Below are 20514 nucleotides of genomic sequence, written 5' to 3'. Positions count from 1 at the left end.
TAGCTCGAGTTATCTGCAGCAGGGCCAATTTTATTCCTATGGGCCCTTTTCCAGATAACTCCAGCTAAGCTTTAGTAAACAACCCCCTTATATTTTATATGTAATGTGCATCACAATGTCAAGGCTCTCAGTTTGTTGTTCTGTTGTGCTGTTTCTTGATTTTCCTTTGTATTTTGCACAATCTTTGAATAAAGAAACTTAGACAAAAAAAAGTAAATAGAAACTCTGACGGGACGGTGTAAAAACCGGATACAGCGGGATCCTCAGGATCTTCCCGGATTCGATCGCCGGATACAGCGGGATCCTCAGGATCTTCCCGGATTCGATCGCCAACATTTGGATCCCGCAGATCTGGCTTTTACACCGTCCCAACTCTGACTGTTGAGCACCTGATTCCCATAACATGATATCAGTTTTACCAGGAGAGAAAAAAAAAAATCTCTGCAGAAATATAACAGCTCAAGGGCGTCCTATAACCAGCTCCTCCAAATGACACACTGATTACAATATATAAAACAATTTACTAATTTACCTATAGAAACGTATTCCGTTATTATGCTTCGTCTGTGTACATCCGTATGCTGCACAAGCTGACATGTTTGAAAATAAGTGAAATTACACAAAAATACTACCAATAATAAAGACCTAGCAGCTAAACCTCCTTGGTGATCAAACCGCCTCGGATGCCTTAGTCCCGTTTTTTTCATCCAACCCCTTCAATCAGTCTATTGGTGGCTTACTTGGCGGCGCAGGTGCCGGTCCCGCCCTCTGAGTTCAGTTCCTGTTCCGGGGCAAAGCCTGCAGCCTGGCTTCGCTAATAGTGAGACCCTCCTTGTCTGTGCCAATAGAGATAGCTCCTTGGGCCCTGCTGTGGTAAGTTTATCTTCTTCTTGCTGCTGCTTTCCTCAGCAGCTGCAGCGGTTTGGGTGACAGCGGGAAGGAAGCAGCAGCTGCGGCAGCGGCTTGGGTGACAGCGGGAGGGAGGGAAGCGGCAGCGGCTTGGGTGACAGCGGGTGGGAAGGAGGTGGAGACTCTGAATCGGGACTCCCGATTTCTTTGCAAAACGAATCGACTAATTGGATAGCATTTGTGGGGATCCCTGCTGATGGGAGGCAGGCGTCCTTTTCTTGCCTCTGTTGCTCTTATTTTTTTAAGAGGTAGATGAGTACCTTTTGGAATCACTGAAGCAGCCTTTTTGACAGGGAAAGTCTGTACAGACAGAGCTAACGGAGGGAAGCCCTGGCAGCTGTGGGAGGTTAAGCGAAGTTTTCTGTTGGCGTCAGGCAGCTGGCTTGCCCATTTGGCAGAGGCAGTTGCAGCCTCGGCAGCACAGATTTATTTAGTTGTATCTCTGGAGCAGTCAGCGGCTAAGGTGGATGCCAGAATGCTGGAGAGGGTCAGAACTGCAGTGGATGCGACTCTTGCAGTTTTCCAGCTGATGAGAACTGTTGCTGTTTTATTAGCTGTTAAGTGTGTCTTCCATGTGATGAGCCTTAGTGGGGAGTTTCGCCTTGGAGGAAGGGGCTCCCGTGAAGATGAGTGTGGAGGCAGCATGGAACAAGGGATTCCCTCCTCTCTTGGGTCAATAGCTGGTTCAGGAGTTTGCAGGATGAATGCAAAAGGCTCTGACCTCTCTCCAGAATCTGGGACAGTTTTAAGATACAATTCAGAGCTGCAAGTGGTGGGGGAGTGCCTTGGAGTCTCCTGCAGTGCCAAGAGGTATCAAGCCGCTCAGGGTTTTGAGGCATCATGTGGGAGGGGGCTTCAGGCCCTATTCCCCTTTGCCCTGCAGGAAGACTGGCTTGGAGTGGGGGGAGGTCTCCTCTCTGTGGAGACTTTTCCTCAAGGAGAGGGAGATGAATTCTCCCACTTCTCCTTTTAGTTGGCTTCCTAATTTTACCTGGTGGCAGCCTCCTTGCATATGGTAGAGAGGTGTGGTAGCCGTGTTAGTCCACTTTTAAAGGTAATCAATAGAAATAAAACAAAATAAAACATGGAAAAGAAAATGGTACCTTTTTTATTGGACATAACTTAATATATTTCTTGATTAGCTTTCGAAGGTTGCCCTTCTTCGTCAGATCGGAAATAAGCAAATGTTGGTAGATGACAGTATATATAAGTGAAACATCAAAGCATTCCAGTGACAGTCTAACAGGATGGGGGTGAATAGGTGAGAGACAGGAAGAGTCGGGTGGTTGAGGGACAGAGAGATATGAATGGAGACAGGATGGTGACAAAGCAGTACAATTTTATGGTTTACAATGGGCTAGAAAACCCAGATCTTTAGTCCTGTCTGGTGGGTGTCAAAATATTTAAGCATTCTGACTTCAAAGGTCTTACATTCCTGTATTGTTTTAAAGTTCCCATTTAGGATTCTTACCATGAAAGCACTGGTACAGTGTTCTGGTTTTGTAAAGTGCTTGCCCCACAGGCGTGCCATCTTTATTGGTACTAGCATTTTTCATATGGTGTCTATGTAAATTAAATCTCTTCTTTAGCATCTGACTTGTTTCTCCAATGTAGCATCCTTCGTTGCATTTTTTACACAATGATATATACCACATTGGAAGATGAGCACATGAAAGATTCCTTAATGTTGAATATTTTTCCTTTGTGAATGACCGTGGTGGCCTGAAATGTTTTGGCATAGTTTGCAGCTGGATATATTGCAAGGATGTGTGCCATTCTTTTCTTTTTGAGTCTGTGTTGGGAACTTCTAATTAGCTTGTGTTTGGAGTAGAGGCTGCAGATCTTCTATGATTTTAATTAATTTTTCCAGCTCTGGGTTGTATGTCACTATAAGGGGGATTCTCTCTGTGGCTTTTTTCCCCCTTGTACTGTAGCAGATTTTCTCTGGGTGTTTTGAGGGAGGAGGCAGTATTCTTGGAGATTATTTTGGGGTTGTAGCCTTTCTGTTTAAAGGATGCAGTCAGGATTTCAAGAGACAGATACCTTGAAATCCTGACTGTATCCTTTTAACAGAAAGGATGAATTACTGAAAGAGATATTCCCATCCCCACCAGTGCTGGCCTTCCGACAGCCACACAGACTCAAAAAAAAAAAAAAAAAGAATGGCACACATCCTTGCAATATATCCAGCTGCAAACGATGCCAAAACATTTCACAGGACCCCATGGTCATTCACAACAGAAAAATATTCAACATTAAAGAATCTTTCATGTGCTCATCTTCCAATGTGGTATATATCATTCAGTGTAAAAAATGCAACGGATGCTATATTGGAGAAACAAGTCAGATGCTAAAGAAGAGATTTAATTTACATAGACACCATATGAAAAATGCTAGTACCAATAAAGATGTCACGCCTGTGGGGCAGCACTTTACAAAACCAGAACACTGTACCAGTGATTTCATGGTAAGAATCCTAAAAGGGAACTTTAAAACAATACAGGAACGTAAGACCTTTGAAGTCAGAATGCTTAAATATTTTGACACCCACCAGACAGGACTTAACAAAGATCTGGGTTTTCTAGCCCATTATAAACCATAAAATTGTACTGCTTTGTCACCATCCTGTCTCCATTCATATCTCTCTGACCCTCATCAACCTGACTCTTCCTGTCTCTCACCTATCCACTCCCCCATCCTGTTAGACTGTCACTGGAATGCTTTGATGTTTCACTTATATATACTGTCATCTACCAACATTTGCTTATTTCCGATCTGACGAAGAAGGGCAACCTTCGAAAGCTAATCAAGAAATGTATTAAGTTATGTCCAATAAAAAAGGTATCATTTTCTTTTCCATGTTTTATTTTGTTTTATTTCTATTGATTACCTTGCATATGGTGGAAGTGTATGAATGGCTCTGGTTTTGAAACTGGTCAGAAGATTCTGCCTGTAGTTCACAGCTTAGTAAGCTCCTCTTCTGACTAGCTTCACATGGTTCTCGCCAAGGACAGTGATGTGAGACCTCAGAGGTGGCTGGGGATTGTGCCTTTTTTTCATTGAAGTTCTGTAAAGAAGTTGCAATTTAAGGAATGGCATTGCTTCTTGTCAGGGAGGTAGTTGGCATCTCCCTCAGCATATTCATCAGGGTAGTTTAAGAAGAGCCAGCCCTTTTTGGATTTATCCACAAGTCCAGAGATTGTGATGGACCTTTGGCCACTGATAGCAAAGATCCTCAGAGTGCCAGCAGGCTCAGTTCAAGGTGCAGCAGGTGGGAGATCACATCTGCCTGTTTTTTTTTTTTTTTTAGTGATCTTGGGTTACCTTGGATCAGCAGTGTGTACTCAAAGTAGTCTGGCAGGGTTATACTTTAATTGCAAAACCCCTCCAAACCCTTTATGGTTTTCCCTGTGAGTCTGAGCTTAAAAGGAGGGCACTTGTTCCTGCTCAAAACCATTGTACTGATTCCAGCAGAAGAGTGGGGACAGGACTGCTACTTAACCTACTTTGTAGCTCCCAAGAAGGGATGGACATTTCACCCAATCTCAGATCTCAAAGGGATTGATGCTGTTCTTTGGGGGCTCGGGTTCCACATGGAGACCTTGTGGTCTGTGATTGTAGCACTTGAGGAAGGTAAATTTTCATCCATTCCTCAACCTTTTTGAAACATAGCTGCATATCCCAGTTACCAAAGGTTTCTCCAGTTTGGTGTCCTCAGTGAACACTTTCAATTCAGGCCTTTTGGTTTGATTATAGAGCCCAAGACCTTTTCAAAGATGTTGGTAGAATTTGCTGCATTTTTGCATAGAGAGAAGATCAGAGTATATCGATGACCAATTGGCTGATCTAAGCTGATACAGAGGAGGAAGCCAGGTCAGCTTCTCACAGGGTGATGTAGCTGTTAGACCAGGGGTCCACAACCCAGCCTTGTTATCAAGATTTCCACAGTGATTATGTATGAGATCTATTTACATTCACCCTGATAGTCACAAATTCGTCATGCCTTGAATGTCTGTACCGTCTTGCTTTGCTACTTGGAGGTAACTAACTCATTTGATAAATCAGATCATCTTTTTGTCTTTCACCGTGGTCTATGGAAAGAGGAAGCACCTCCAAGTCATTATTTTGTTGAATTATAGAAGCAGTTATGTTAGCTTATCTTTGACACCATAAGGAGGCCCAATTCAGGCTTAGAGTGTATTCCAGAATGGCTCTGGCATATCCTGGGCAGAGGCTAAGGCAATTTATTTAGTAGATGTTTGTGGGGTGACGTATTGGTCATCCCTGTATTCTTTAGTTAAGCAGTAACATAGTAACATAGTAGATGACGGCAGAAAAAGACCTGCACGGTCCATCTAGTCTGCCCACGATAAACTCATATGTGTATACCTTACCCTGATTTGTACCTGTCTTTTCCAGGGCACAGCCGTATAAATCTGTGCAGCAGTATTTCCCATCTCCCAACCACCAGTCCCTCCTCCCATCACCGGCTCCGGCACAGACCCCGTATAAAAAGTCTGCCCTCCCCCATCCTAGCCTCTCAACCACCAACCCCTCTTCCCCCTGCCACCCAATTTCAGTTAAGCTTCTGTGGATCCATTCCTTCTGCACAGGATTCCTTTATGCCTATCCCACGCATGCTTGAATTCCGTTACCGTTTTCATCTCCACCACCTCCCGCGGGAGGGCATTCCAAGCGTTCACCACCCTCTCCGTGAAGAAATACTTCCTGACATCTTTCCTGAGTCTGCCCCCCTTCAATCTCATTTCATGTCCTCTCGTTCTACCGCCTTCCCATCTCCGGAAAAGATTCGTTTGCGGATTAATACCTTTCAAATATTTGAACGTCTGTATCATATCATCCCTGTTCCTCCTTTCCTCCAGAGTATACATGTTCAGGTCAGCAAGCCTCTCTTCATACGTCTTGGAACGCAACTCCCATACCATCCTCGTAGCTTTTCTTTGCACCGCTTCCATTTTTTTAACATCCTTCGCAAGGTACGGCCTCCAAAACTGAACACAATACTCCAGGTGGGGCCTCACCAACGTCTTATACAGGGGCATTAAAACCTCCTTTTTTCTGCTGGTCACACCTCTCTCTATACAGCCTAGCAACCTTCTCGCTACGGCCACCGCCTTGTCGCACTGTTTCATCGCCTTCAGGTCCTCAGATACTATCACCCCAAGATCCCTCTCCCCGTCCGTGTCTATCAGGCTCTCCCCACCTAACACATACGCCTCCCTTGGATTTCTACTCCCTAAGTGCATCACTTTGCATTTCTTCGCATTGAATTTTAATTGCCAAACGTTAGACCATTTTTCCAGCTTCTTCAGATCTTTTTTCATGTTTTCCACTCCCTCCGGGGTGTCCACTCTGTTGCAAATCTTGGTGTCATCCGCAAAAAGGCAAACTTTACCTTGTAACTCTTCGGCAATGTCACTCACAAATATATTGAACAGAATGGGCCCCAGCACCGATCCCTGAGGCACTCCACTACTCACCTTTCCCTCCTCCGAGCGAACTCCATTTACCACCACCCTCTGGCGTCTGCCCGTCAACCAGTTCCTAATCCAGTTTACCACTTCGGGTCCTATCTTCAGCCCTTCTAGTTTATTCAAGAGCCTCCTGTGGGGAACCGTGTCAAAAGCCTTGCTGAAATCTAAGTAGATGACGTCCATAGCCCGTCCTTGATTTAATTCTCCCGTCACCCAGTCAAAGAATTCAATGAGATTCGTTTGGCACGACTTCCCTTTGGTGAAACGAAACAAACGAGATGTTCGGGTGAAGGAAGATTGTTCCTTTGGGAGGGTGATTCTCATTGGTGCTTTCATCTTCCATCTGGGGCAGTAGAGCTCGGGTACGTCCTACTTGTCTGGACCGATATTCTAGCATGAGGATAAGCAATGTGATATCTGTTCTTACCTGCTAATTTCCTTTTCTTGAGTCCTTCTAGATAAGTCCAAGAAATTCCGTCATCGTCTTAGATTGGGGAAATAATATCTATTTTTAGAATTTTGGCAGAGCTTGAGGATGTGCCCTGAACCAGTGGAGTGACTGGTTTGTTGTTTCTCTGTTTTGTGTGTTTAAAATGGCTGTAGTTTCACCAGAAGCTTTGATAAAAATACGTTGTCAATTTCCAGGACTTCTCCAGTCCTTACAGTGGTGATGACATCACTACAAAGTAAACGTTCTCTTCCTCCATCTGCTAGTTGGAAGTATGAAGCAAGGAGAACAGGAAACCACTTCTGTGGGAGAACAAAGTCAATAAAACAAAGTAGAGGAGACACCAAGAGTAGCAGCTCCTCTACTTTGTTTTATTGCGGTTGGGAGTATTACCCATTTGTCTAGCAGGACTCAAGGAAAAGAAATTAGGTAGGAACAAATTTTGCCTTTTAATTATTGCTCTGAGCAGAAGTGCTCAAAGTTCAGTTTTTCTCATGGGTGTAGAGATGAAAGTGCATCTGTCCTGTGGCCAGTGTTTTATATATTACATATCATAGAAAATTATTCAATAATTAAATACAAGCAGACTGAATAATTTGGAGGGTTAATCCTGTGAACGTGGAGAACTGGGAATCTAAATGGCTAGTAAAATTTAATGTTGACAAGTGCAAAGTGATGCACATAACGAAAAAAAGAATCAACTGTGTATACAGGCTGGGTTTATTTTATTAAAAAGAAAAAAACTGCACTGCTTTTCTGGCATGTGGAAACAAACAAAGAAGATCAGTGGTAAATCCAAACAAATTCTTTATTGAAGAAATTCAGTCTAATAGAGTGCCTGACACAGGCCGTGTTTCACCCAAAGGGGCTGCGTCAGGGGCTATACTGTGATTTTCATCACCAAAATAGCTAAATGATGTATTCAATAGTTTTCACCATACACAATCAGGAGCCAATTGAGTATGTCACCGGGGCAGATAAAACCAGCACAATCTCTACTTCAAAGTAAAAGGCGCTCACCAGAAAATGGCAGAATGACACTGGGGAAATCAAAACAATCTGTTCATTATTATCCAAGTAATAATATGGCCGATCTGTACACATCTCTTTGCACATGTGCAGACAGGTGTATATGATGTAAGGAAGAAAAAAGAAGTTCAGAAGTTTCTTAAGTCAGGTGGTGGTCTAAGACTCGTGGAGCTATGGCCAAGAAAGAGGCAGTATGTCATTCAGGACCCAATTGCAGCAGGGCTCCTTCTGTGTTAGCATGGGACAAGCAAAATGAGTGGAAGGAAACTGTGGGGAGGGTGAGACATTTAAAATATTTGTGTGTTGGGGAGGGGAACGTAGAAAGGGTGGAGGATTGCTAGAAGAATGGAAGGTCATTGGCAGAGAAGTTCATTTGTTTTCAGCTTATCACCCTCGGTCCAATGGGTAGTTGGAGAAAATGAATCATATGCTGGAGCAACACCTCTATTATTCTTGCTACTATAAGTGTCTTGAAGAGATTGAACATAAGAACAGCATATTAGGTCAGAGAAATGGTCCATCTAGCTCAGTATCCTGCTTCCAGCAGTGGTCAATCCAGGTCACAAGTACCTGGCAGAATCCTAAATAGTAATAGACATCAGGGAGGCAAAATGACATATTCTAAAATAAATGATGCTCCACAAGAATCATCACAAGTAGAAAGGAACCAGACATTGCTGTGACATTACACAATAAAGAGGAGAGACCCTGGAGGCACCAGACACCCAATAGTGGCGAGACTATTAGATCTCCTATAGCACAAAACTATTTCAAATCCTTGAGCCTATAGCAAGTTATCAATCACTTGCTGCCAGGAACTGAAAACCTCTCTAGTACAGGGAAAAGTTTTATTATAAGTACATAAACTCAAAAAATAGACTTCCGGTGGAGGCATGGAGCAGTGAAGACGCAGAACGGAGCTGCTCCGGGGTGCCTTCAAAAATCAGCGCTCGTAAAACCTTAAACCTGTCACGGAGTGCAAAGACAGAGAGAGAAAGTGTTCGGCATCATCTTAAGCGGGGGGAGAAGGAGACGCGGCGGATGGCATCCAAGCAAGCTCGTAAGGAGTCCAAAGACAAGACCCGCGCCGCGGATCACAAAATGGCGGATAGGGCCGCGCCACCGTCGCCATCACCAAGCTCGCCATGGGCAGCAGAACTCTCAGAAGAGGTGAGGGCGGCAGTTGAGCAAGCGGTGGGGGTCAAGCTGCAATTGATTCTAGAAAAACTGGACGGAATGACTGAGCAGCATACCAAGTTGTTTAATGAGCTACAGGCGGTACAGCAGCGAGTAGGGCAGGCAGAGGATGACATTCGCAAAGTGGAGGAAGAGCAGCCACGATTACAGGCGCGCCTTACGGCGGTGGAGGGGAAGATGGAAGATTTGGAAAATCGGTCCAGGAGGAACAACCTCCGCCTCGTGGGGCTGCCAGAACTGCTGCCTGAGCGGTCCCTCTGCAATTTTCTTGAAAAATGGCTGCCAGAAGCGCTGGGAAATGAGGAGCTGGAGACCACACTGCGCATAGAACGGGCACATAGGCTTGGCCAGAGGAGAGATGATATGGGAAGACCGAGAGTAGTAATCTGCCGAATCCTTAATTATGCACACAAGTCACTCATCTTGCAAGAGCTGCGTGCAGGTAAACATTTGGAATATAAAGGGAACAAAAGTTTATGTTTCCAGGATTACTCCACCACAGTGTCAGCGGCGAGGAAAAGCTTCGCGCCACTATGTTCTAAACTCTTTGGGTTAAAGTACCGATTTAGTCTTTTGTACCCAGCGAAACTTAAACTGCTCGACAATGGGAAAGCGGTGTTTTTTGAAAAGGTAGAGGAGGCGACTACATATGTGGACACGATGCTGGCCAAGGGACATGGCGAATGAGAGCACGAAGTGGGCCTATGGTGAGTGGCAGGCTCCCATGGTGATCAGATGGCTGGTATGGGCAAAGTTCGCTAAGTTTGTTGTTATAAAAGTTATAAAAGTTAAAGTTGCAGTGGAAAAGAAAGCAAGATTTGGGTGCTTCGCTGGTGCAGGGGCAGCTGAACAATCAAAGAGCGGAGAGGTTGCCTGAAGTGCGAGGGAGTCTTGCTTTGGGTACTTTATGGCTGCTGGGGAAGGAGTATAAATACATTTGAAGTCTTCCCAGTTACAAGTGGAAGCAAAGACATGTAGAGTAAAGAAAGCGGCTATGGAGATTCTTCAACTTGAGAGAAGCAGCATACTAATCACGCATTAGTGGTGGGTGTTTAACCACTTACTGGTGACAGCTTTTGTCAGAAGAGGAGAATTTCAACTTTGGAACATAGACAGTGAAGGTTCTAAGAGGCGAGAGACATGGATATAATCCAGCTGGCCCCTGATGAACTTGGTCTCCTACAGTGGACTTCACACACAAAGTAGAGTCTTGGTGATCATACTGTTGCAGAGGACAGAGTGACAGGTAGTGGTCATCAATGATAAGATAGGCACCCTAGCCTTGGTAAAACAGGAAGTCGTGCCTAGAGGCATAAGGGGAATGAGAAAGGGGATAAGAGGGGGGAGGGGGAGGGGGAGGGGTGGGGAGGGTTGGGAGGGGGGAGGGTGGTATGGGAGGCGGGGGGGGAGGGAGGTTCTGTTTGCATGTTGTGTTACAGTAAGAACTTTGAGTATGAAGATGTGGGGAGTCCGAGGGAAAGTGCGGAATGGGGAGCGACAGGCTGAGAGGGTGGGGGCTGGGACACTCTCTTGGTATACAAAGCAGACTAGAAGTCAGTTGGTGGAAAGCCTAAGTACTGCGAGAGGAGTGACATGACTTCAATACAGATAATGACATGGAATGTAGGGGGTATACACTCCCCAGTTAAGAGACAAAAAAATCTTAAAGGCGTTGAATGACAATAAGGTGTCTATAGCATTTTTGCAAGAAACACATCTCACGAGGGAAGAGCATATGAAGCTGAAAACTTGGTGGGTGGGTGAACTATATGATGCGCCTGCAGAGGGGAAAAAGGGAGGAGTGGTGATCTTAATTAGGAAAAATCTTAATGTGAAGGTGAAAGGGGTGGTAGCGGATCCTGGTGGGAGGTATGTCCTAGCCTCAGTGATAGTGGAAAGACAACCACTTCTACTCTGTAATATTTATGCTCCCAACAATTATGATAAACAATTTTTTGCACAACTTACTAGGAAAATTCTAGAGATGGGAGATATACCAATGGTGGTGGGAGGGGATATGAACGATGTCATGGATCCAGTGTGGGATAGATCTAAACCAACAGGGAAGGAATTGGCCAGGAAGGAGAGGGGCCTTGTTAGGTTGAGTGACACTTTGGAGTTGGTGGATGTATGGAGAACTTTGCATCCGATAGAAAAGGACTATACACACCTCTCCAGAGCTCATAATACACTGTCCAGAATAGATTATATACTGACTACGCGAGAGTTACTGACCAAAGTGGAGGAAATTCAGATAGGTCCAATAATGGTCTCAGATCATGCTTGGGTAAGACTGCGAGTTCGGATAGAAGAGGAGAAGGGGGCAATGGGGACATGGCGTTTCCCAGCTCATTTATATAGGGATAACCAATATATACTTTATTTGGTAGAGAAATGGAGAGACTATAGTATTAATAACGACCAGCATAGGGAGGATCCAGTTCTTTTTTGGGAGACGGCAAAAACGGTTCTGCGGGGGGAAACCATCTCTTATCTCGCCTTCCGGAGGAGGGCTCGGAACAGAGAGGTGCTTCAATTGGAAAGGCGGGTGATAGCTTTAAGGAAGAGGTATAGCCAGGATCATAATCCGAGAATTAGAAAACAGTTGCTGGAGGCGCAGCAAGCCTTAAATGAACTATTGCAGGAGAGGATGCAGAAAGCGAATATATATTACAAATATCAGCTGTATAGATTCGCTAATAAAAGTGGGAGATTCCTGGCGAGGATGGCCAATAGAAAGCTGGGGGTTAAAAAAATACTTACAATGAGGGCTGATACAGGAGAACGGGTGCATAGTGATACAGGCATAGTGGGAATATTGGGAGATTTTTTCAGCAACTTATATACGCAGCAGGAGGACCTAGTACGGCCTAGCGAGGCTTATCTCAGCAGCATGGATCTGCCACAAGTATCTGAAGAGGAGGTAGAAGTGTTGAATGCACCAATAGCTGTCGAGGAGGTAGAGCTAGTGATTAAATGGAGTAAGTTAGGGAAAGCGCCGGGGCCGGATGGCATGAGGAATGAATTCTATAAAATGCTTAATATTGAAATCAGCCCGGTCCTTACAGAGGTGTTTAATGTGGCCATACGACAGGGGCAGCTGCCGGCGCACTTAAATAGAGCACAGATTAGTGTGCTGCCAAAGCCAGGTAAGCCAGCAGATCGACCTGACTCATACAGGCCAATTTCTCTGTTGAATGCAGAGTTAAAATATCTAGCAAAGATATTGGCGAACCGCTTAGCGAGATATTTACCATCACTGATCATGGACTCTCAGGTAGGTTTTACCTGTGGGAGGGTGATAGCCAAGAATATGAGGAGAATTTGGGTGGCACTAGAAAGGGTACGAATGGAACAGGTCCCAGCATTGTTGGTGAGTTTTGACGCGGAGAAAGCGTTCGACCGCGTGGATTGGACCTATTTGTTTGAAGTGTTGACGGCATATGGCATAAGGGGCCCTTTTGCGCAGGTGGTCAAAGTGCTATACACGGACCCGAAAGCGCAGATATTTGTGAATGGCATGAGATCTGAATGGTTTCCAATTAGGAGGGGCACGAGGCAGGGTTGTCCACTCTCACCACTTCTTTTTATCTTGGCGTTAGACCCTTTAATGAGAGAGATCCAAAACAATGGAGACATTCGAGGAGTGAGGGTGCGGGACTATAACTTTAAGACAGCTGCATTTGCTGATGATCTCTTGGTGTTACTTACAGAGCCTAGGCACTCTTTGCCATTTCTCATGGAAAGTTTAGAGGAATATGGGAATTTCTCAGGGTTTCGGCTCAATCTTCAAAAGTCAGAAGCGTTAACTAGCAATGCTGAGCTTAAGCGAGAATGGGCAGACAGTTTCCCCTTGAGATGGGCGCAGGGATCTTTTAGATACCTGGGAATACAGCTTCCAATGGACACGAGGCGGATCTACGAACTAAATATAACTAAGTTGTTGAAAGAGACTAAAGATCAACTAGCTCGATGGTCGATGCTTCCTTTGTCTTTGATGGGACGGATACAACTATTCCGCATGATAGTGTTTCCACGTTGGCTATTTGTTATGCAGGCTCTGCCATTAAGATTGTTGAACCGTGATGTGGTGGCGCTTCGGAGGTTAGTGGTAAAATTCTGTTGGGCAGGTAGGAAATCGAAGATGAAATGGCAATATTTAGTGGGGCACCGGAGTAAGGGGGGGTTAGGACTCCCAGATATGAGGGTGTATAATCAGGCATGTCTTTTGAGGCATCTGCGAGACTGGATTATGGGCACATCTGCTTTTACGGACGTGGGGATGGAACGAGCGCACTTCCATCCATGGCATTTGAATTACTTATTACATGTCCCAAAGAAAGGGAAACTGCCTGGAAGACTCAGAGATAGTTTATTGTTGGGGCCTCTTTGGCATGTGTGGAGGGATTTGTTGCAACGATGGGGCCAGGATCCCACCACTAGTATATTACTGCCGTTGGCAGGGAATGATGAGTTCCCGCCTGGGAGAGATAATGCAGTGTTCCGTAGATTGCAGGAACAAGGAGTGGAATTGTTAGAGAGTGTCATGCAGGAGGATGGCACCTTGATCTCTTGGATGGACTTTCAGCAACGATGTTCAGGGGGAATGGCGGCGATGTTGGCTTATCGACAATTGTCACATTACGTGCGTAGTCTGCCCAAAGAAGGTCTGTTCCCTCGATTTGGGAGGCAGCTTAAGGACTTTCTAGAGGGAGATGCACTGGGACAGACCTCAGTATCCTGGTTCTGTAAAGAGATAGAGAAAGGGCGTCCGGAGAGGCGGGTACTAGAGGTGGCGGACAAATGGAGCGTTGAAGCACAGTGCCAAATTCCTGAGAAGCTTATAAGGCAATCGTTGTTGGGAATAACGAGGGTGGTCCACAGTGCAGAAATGCAAGAATGTCAGTATAGAATCCTTTATAGAGCCTACTTTTCCCCTAGAAGAGCTTTTCTTGCAAAAGTAACCACTACTGATGCCTGCCTCAAGTGTAAGCAGGGTGGAGCTACACTAACACACTGCCTATGGCAATGTAGATACATTAAGGGCTTCTGGTGGGGATTGGGTAGATATCTTAGTGGAGTTCTAGATCATCCAATAGTCATCACATTTGACAGAATGTTGTTAGGTATTCCTGGACGGTGGGGGGTGGACACACGAGGGGACCAATTGTTTTTGAGTAAAGCATGCATGGTGGGGAAAAAGTGTATCCTTGGTCATTGGGTGCTGGACATGCCTCCTTCTCACTGGTACTGGAGGAATAGGGTACATCAACTGATGCTCTGGGAAGCGAGAGGGGCGCGACTGACACCAAAAAGGCAAAAGAATTTCTTAACAATATGGGGGAAATATATAAGTACGATATCGCCAAGAGCACGAAGTCAAATATTAAATAGATTACCATGGGATATTGGAAGGGACCAGAGGGAGTCAGAGGTGGGACATGCAAACAGAATGGGAAGGGGGGAGGGAGAGGGAGTAAGGGTGGACTCATAAGGATGGAGGGTATATATTTAGCTAGAATATAGGTAATCTGGTTGGAAGTCTGGGTAGTAAGGGGAGGGAGGGGGGAGGGGCATAGTTGAAGGGAAGATAAGGGAATGGAGGATACAGTAGTTGAAGGGGAACTATGATATAATATAATACCTCTGAGAAGATGTACATAGAGGGTGGGGAGGGGATGGAGGGGAAGGCATGATCAACAAGTTTGATGGCTGTACGTTACTGTTTAGATCGCCTGTTTATTGGTTTGTTGGTTTAAAGCTGATTTCTTGTGCATTTGAAATGTAGAGGGTGTTGTTAACTTGGATGTTCCTCAATATAGTATTGATGAAGGAATTTCTATAGTGGAGAGGGGGGAGGAGGGGGGGAGAATAAATAAATAACTTGATGACTGTATAATGGATTTGGTAGAATGGCGTAATATTGGAGAAATGTACACGGCTATGGAAAGTGTCTATAAATGAAGAATCTATGTTTTATGTTTGTCATCAATAAAAAACATTTTAAATAATAAACTCAAAAAATATATCGAAAATGCTTCAAAGTCTCATAATATAGAACATGTTGCACCATGCTAGACAAATACCTTCAAAACAAAAATGAGAAAATAGTGGCTACTTATCCAGCAACAACAGGCTCTACGCTGACTGGAAAAACTTTAGCTCCCGACACTTACATCTAATGTAGCATTTCAGTCAAAATGACCTGCCTGGGGATTCCAAGACTGTTGTTCATTACAATCTTCAACTGTGGCTTCATGCCATCCATGCCGTTTATTGTTAACTTGGAAGTATTTTTTTCTGAATAAAAATCTATTGCTGCTGTTACAGCACAAAAAAAAATGGGGCACCAAGGAAAAAGATATGCCTGGGGGGGGGGAGGGTAGCAGAGAGGGCATGCTCGATCTGTGTGGTGGGGTATGAGTGAGGCAGGGAAAAGGTTATTCTGGCTGGGTGAGGGGTGTGAGTGAGGAAGGGAGAAGTGTGTGTGGCCTCAACTTCTACATGGGTCACACCATTTTTGGCCATTTTGTCCCAAAAATGCCCTTGACTTATACTTGAGATCAACTTATAGTCAAGTATATATTTCAGTTATCGGTGAAAGTGAATTAAGGTCTTTTTTTAAAATCCAAAACAAAACCACTTACCTTGTGCTGCAAGTAAGCTGATGCTCCAGCTTGTCAAGCAAATCTTCAAAATGCTAGGCCCTGAGATAGTCCTGACAAGGGCCCTGTTTCACTAGAATGCTGCCTCAGGTGAACTTCAGCCACCTTCACTGCTTAAGCATGGCTTTCAAATTGGCTGTGGGAAATAAATACACTGTGAGTTTAAATGAACCAATCGATGCTCAAACGCACACACATTTCCACCAATTGCATTTTTTCATCAAAATTCATGATCAGTAGCTCACAGAATACTTCTTATCACGTTGGCAATCACTTCTAATTATTTGACTGCAGAAGGGTAGAGAAAGATTTTCAAAAAGAGGGAAACGCATATTTCGCAAACTGCTTTAATTGCCGTTATAATTTAATGTCTGATTTATGAACCTAAGAGTGGATTCAAAAGGCTGTACAGTGACCAATTATAATCTATTTTGGCTTATTAGGGCAACTTGGGTAAAAGTACAGCCAAAGCTCTGAGACCCAAATTCAGTTCCTTAGCCCAGTTTTCTGCTTCCTAAGCCAGGGCTCTCCAAATATGTCCTAGGGACCCATCAGCTGTTCTGTTTCAGGATGTCCACAATGAATATGGATGAAATGGATTTGCATATACTGTAGATATCTTGAACGTTCAACTGTCTCTGAAATCTGTCAGAATTGGGAAACGCTCCCCCATCTCCCTTTGCTAACTTTAGAAGCCAGTTATCTACCCCACTAGCCTCTATTAGCCCTCCCCCACTCACATTAAGTCAATTAAATTTCTTCCCTTGAGCTAGTGACTCCATAGGGCAAAAGCCAGAAAGGATGAAAGAACAATGTCTCATGAAACAAACAATCCAACACAGCAGAGAGGGTAAACACCTTCTTCTTAAGAAGTATCTTGATCTGTACTCTGCTTTGCACCTTAATGTTTAAAGGCAGATTATAAGTCTCCATATAGAACAGAATAACAGCAACAAAAAAAAGATAGAGAACCGAGGAAATAAAAATACAAACTTTTATGCATTTATTTTTGTAATTTGCAGAAGCAGTTTTTCCTTGTCATCAAGCAGATGAAGCCATTACGTATGGGTTGTGTCCATCAACCAGCAGGGGGAGATAGAGAGCACTCAACTTTTCACAGTGCCTCATGGCCAGCCAGCTCCACTGCCTCTTCAGTATTCTCTATCTCCCCAAGCAGGGTGGCTGCAGCTTCTTCGAGCTCCATCAAAAATCTGCCTGGGGGTGGCTCCTGGCTTGCCAGTTGTTAGCCGGAGTGTTAGAGGCTATAGCAGCTTCACTTTGAAGGCACATAGGTTAGCCCTTTCCCTGCCTTACCCATGCCCCCGTGGATATGGACATATTAGCTTGCTTTTCCCTGTCCTTTCCCACTCAATGGATGCAGGCACATTGGTTCGCCTTTCCCTGCCTTTCCCACTCACCTGAGCCTCCGGAGTTCTTATTACCTCTGCTTTCCTCACAGCGTTTAAAAAAAAAAAATGGAACAGAGGTTTTCCTTTTGATTCTTCTATGGGACCGGAGCTGTGATACTCGGTCCGGTGAAGTAAGAGTGTTTTCTAACTCCTCCGGGGTGGGCCCGCGATCGGGGCGTTTTTGGAGCGAAACCACCATTTTGAATTTTCCCGCCGTTTTCGGCGATGGCTGCAGAGAATGTAAAGCGCTGTTCCCGGTGTGGCAAGTGCAAATCAGCAGCGGGGCTCTAAATCGTGCTGTACAGGTGTAAGAGCCGACCCGAGCATGGCGAGCGATGATTCTTCCCGGATGCCATTTTGAATTCTCCGCATGGCGCGGCCTCCGTAGAGACGGAGAGCCCTGGGGGCGGGGGGGGGGGGACCTCGAATTGAGGCTATTCAGGGAGCGGCTAACCCCGGACGGGATCTGGGTGCCCAGGGCGAGTTTTTCTCCCCTGATTGTGTTTTTTTGTTGCATAAAGCATACATGCTGAAAAGAGCTCTCCCTGAAGGGTCGTCTGAGGCCCCTTCTATTGTCCGCCCCCCGGTGGATTCTGGCCTGGGACTGCCCGCTGAGGCTATTTTCCCTGATAATTGGCATAAAGAAAAGCGTAGAAGGGCTAATTCCCCTTCAGATTGTGGTGCACCTTCTTCCCCCCCCGTGGTCGGGCTGTGAGTATTCGGAAAGTTCTGGCAGGCCTTCGTGGTCTGAGGAGCCAGAGTCAGGTGCAGAATTACCACAGGATCTGGATGATCCCTCTGCGGTGAGGATTTTCTACTGTGATGAGCTGCCAGCGCTTATTTCAGATGCCCTACAGGTCCTTTCTATTGAAGAGCCTGACAGTGGCACGGCCTCCTCTGTGAATCCTAGGATGGCTAGTACCAAAAAGCCTGCTCGAGCCTTTCCTTTGCATGACTCCATCCAAGAGCTTATTTCCGCTCAGTGGGCTGACCCCGAGGGACCTTTGAAAGTTTCCAGGGCTTTGGGGCAATTATACCCTCTGCGTGAGGAGCATTTGGCTCGCTTTGCAATGCCTAAAGTAGATGCCCTAGTCACTGCGGTGACAAAGAGAACTACCCTCCCTGTGGAAGGAGGAGTTGCCCTGAAGGATATACAGGACAGTAGGCTGGAAGCAGCACTTAAACGGTCCTTTGAAATTGTAGGTCTTACTGTTCGGGCGTCTGCATGCAGTTGTTATGCTGCTAGAGCCTGCCTGGCGTGGTTGCAACAGGCAGTGGAACAGCCCGGAGATGGAGCGGAGCCCTTCTTGGATGTGGCTTCACGGCTGGAGTCGGCCTTGTCCTTTTTGGCTGATGCCCTTTATGATATTGTCAGAGCTTCGGCTAAACAAATGGCAGTGGCGGCTCACTGTCTTATTTGGCTACGACATTGGGCAGCGGACATGGCCTCTAAGCAAAGGTTGGTGAAGTTGCCCTTTCAAGGCCTTCTCCTATTTGGTGAGGAGTTGGAAAAAAAATTGTTAAAGGCCTGGGAGATCCTAAACCCCAGCGCTTGCCCGAAGATAGGCCGAGGCCTTCCTCCAAGGGCCAGGCGGTCCACTCCTCTTATAGACCTCGCTTCCGTGAACGCCCGGGGCGTTCTGCTGGGTTCACTTCTCGTGCCCGTTTTTCAGCAGAGGAACTCCTTTCGCTCGGACAAGCGTTCCGCAGCCACCGGCTCTAGGCCTGGAGTTCAGGGGTGACCCTCTTAATGACGGTGCGCCGGCCCCCTCCTCGCTTCCTGTCATCGGAGGACGTCTTTCCCTCTTTGCCGAGGAGTGGGCCAATATTTCCTCAGATCAGTGGGTTCTGGACCTGATCAGAGATGGCTACAGAATAGAATTCAACGCCCCAGTAAGAGACGTGTTTGTGGAGTCCCGATGCGGTTCTGCCGCCAAACGGGTGGCGGTAGAGGAGACTTTGCAAGGTCTGATTCAGTTAGGGGCCCTGTCCCCGGTACCTCCCGCCGAACACGGCTACGGCCAATACTCCATCTACTTTTGTGGTGCCGCGAAAAGGTGGGTCTTTTCGCCCTATTCTGGTCTTAAAAGAATTAAACAAGTCCCTGAGAGTGTGGCATTTCCACATGGAAACCCTGCGCTCCGTCATTGCTCCGGTACAGCCAGGAGAGTTTCTCACGTCTCTAGACCTGAAAGAAGCTTACTTGCACATACCAATTTGGCCCCCGCACCAGACGTTTCTGAGGTTTGCGGTGTTGGGAAAACATTTCCAGTTCTGGGCCTTGCCTTTTGGCCTTGCCACAGCTCCCTGAACCTTTTCGAACGGTGGTAGTAGCTGCTTTGCTCAGGCGAGAAGGTATCAGGGTTCACACCCGTACTTTGACGACTGGCTCATCAGAGCAGACTCTGTAACAGAGAGCTATCAAGCTACAGCCAGAGTGGTCTCAGTACTTCAATCTCTAGGCTGGGTCGTCAATATGGCCAAAAGTTACCTGACCCCCTCGCAATCTCTAGAATATTTGGGGGCCAGGTTCGACACAGACTCGGGCTAAGTGTTTCTTCCCAAGCAAAGGCGGTGCAAGCTTCAGAATCAGGTCCATCTGCTCCTGAGGATGCCCCGCCCGCGAGCTTCGGACATTGTCCAGCTGCTGGGATCGATGACAGCCACATTGGAAGTGGTGCCCTGGGCGAGAGCGCACCTGAGACCTCTACAATATTCCCTACTTCAAAGATGGTCTCCAGTTTCTCAGGATTATCAATGCAGACTTTCTTGGGTCCCTGCGGCCCGACTCAGCTTGGAGTGGTGGCTCTCAGACAGCATGCTGCGGCGAGGAATGCCGCTGGCGCTCCCCGATTGGTGTCTAGTGGTGACATGCCAGCCTGAAGGGCTGGGGCGCACGTTGCAAGGGGAAGCATGCCCAGGGACTATGGACACCCGAGGAGTCGGAGTGGTCCATAAACCGCCTGGAGTTGAAAGCGGTGTTTCAGGCGCTTCTGGCCTTTCAACTGACCCTGGAAGGATTGGCTGTCAGAGTGATGTCGGACAACACGACAGCAGTGGCCTACATAAATTGACAAGGCGGCACTTAGTGCAGAGCACTGGCCGCGCAGGCCGAACAGATTTGCCACTGGGCCGAGCTGCATCTTCAGTTTCTGTCGGCAGCTCACATTGCAGGTCAGAGCAACGTGCAAGCCGATTATCTAAGCAGGTATCAGATCGATCCAGCAGAATGGGAACTAGCAGACGAAGTATTCCTTCAGATATGTGCCAAATGGGGCAAGCCCGTGATGGATCTTATGGCGACAAGTTCAAATGCCAAAGTCCTCGCTCGGCAGGGTTGGATGCCTTGACTCAGCCCTGGC

At 46.2% G+C, this 20514-nt stretch overlaps 1 protein-coding gene across 1 annotated transcript in view; it reads left to right on the top strand.

Moving 5' to 3' along the window:
* Nucleotides 1-798: 798 nt before the first annotated feature.
* The window catches only part of ERC1 (ELKS/RAB6-interacting/CAST family member 1), a 503932-nt gene continuing 484216 nt past the window's right edge, over nucleotides 799-20514 (top strand). The window contains 1 exon segment of the mRNA XM_030214918.1: nucleotides 799-873. The gene's annotated coding sequence lies outside the window, so the exon portion shown is untranslated.

The sequence above is a fragment of the Microcaecilia unicolor genome, chromosome 9 (assembly GCF_901765095.1).
Source record: "Microcaecilia unicolor chromosome 9, aMicUni1.1, whole genome shotgun sequence".
NCBI classification, from domain to species: Eukaryota; Metazoa; Chordata; class Amphibia; order Gymnophiona; family Siphonopidae; genus Microcaecilia; species Microcaecilia unicolor.
The sequence above is the reverse complement of the archived record's forward strand: the minus strand, read 5'-3'. Positions and strand labels throughout refer to the sequence as shown.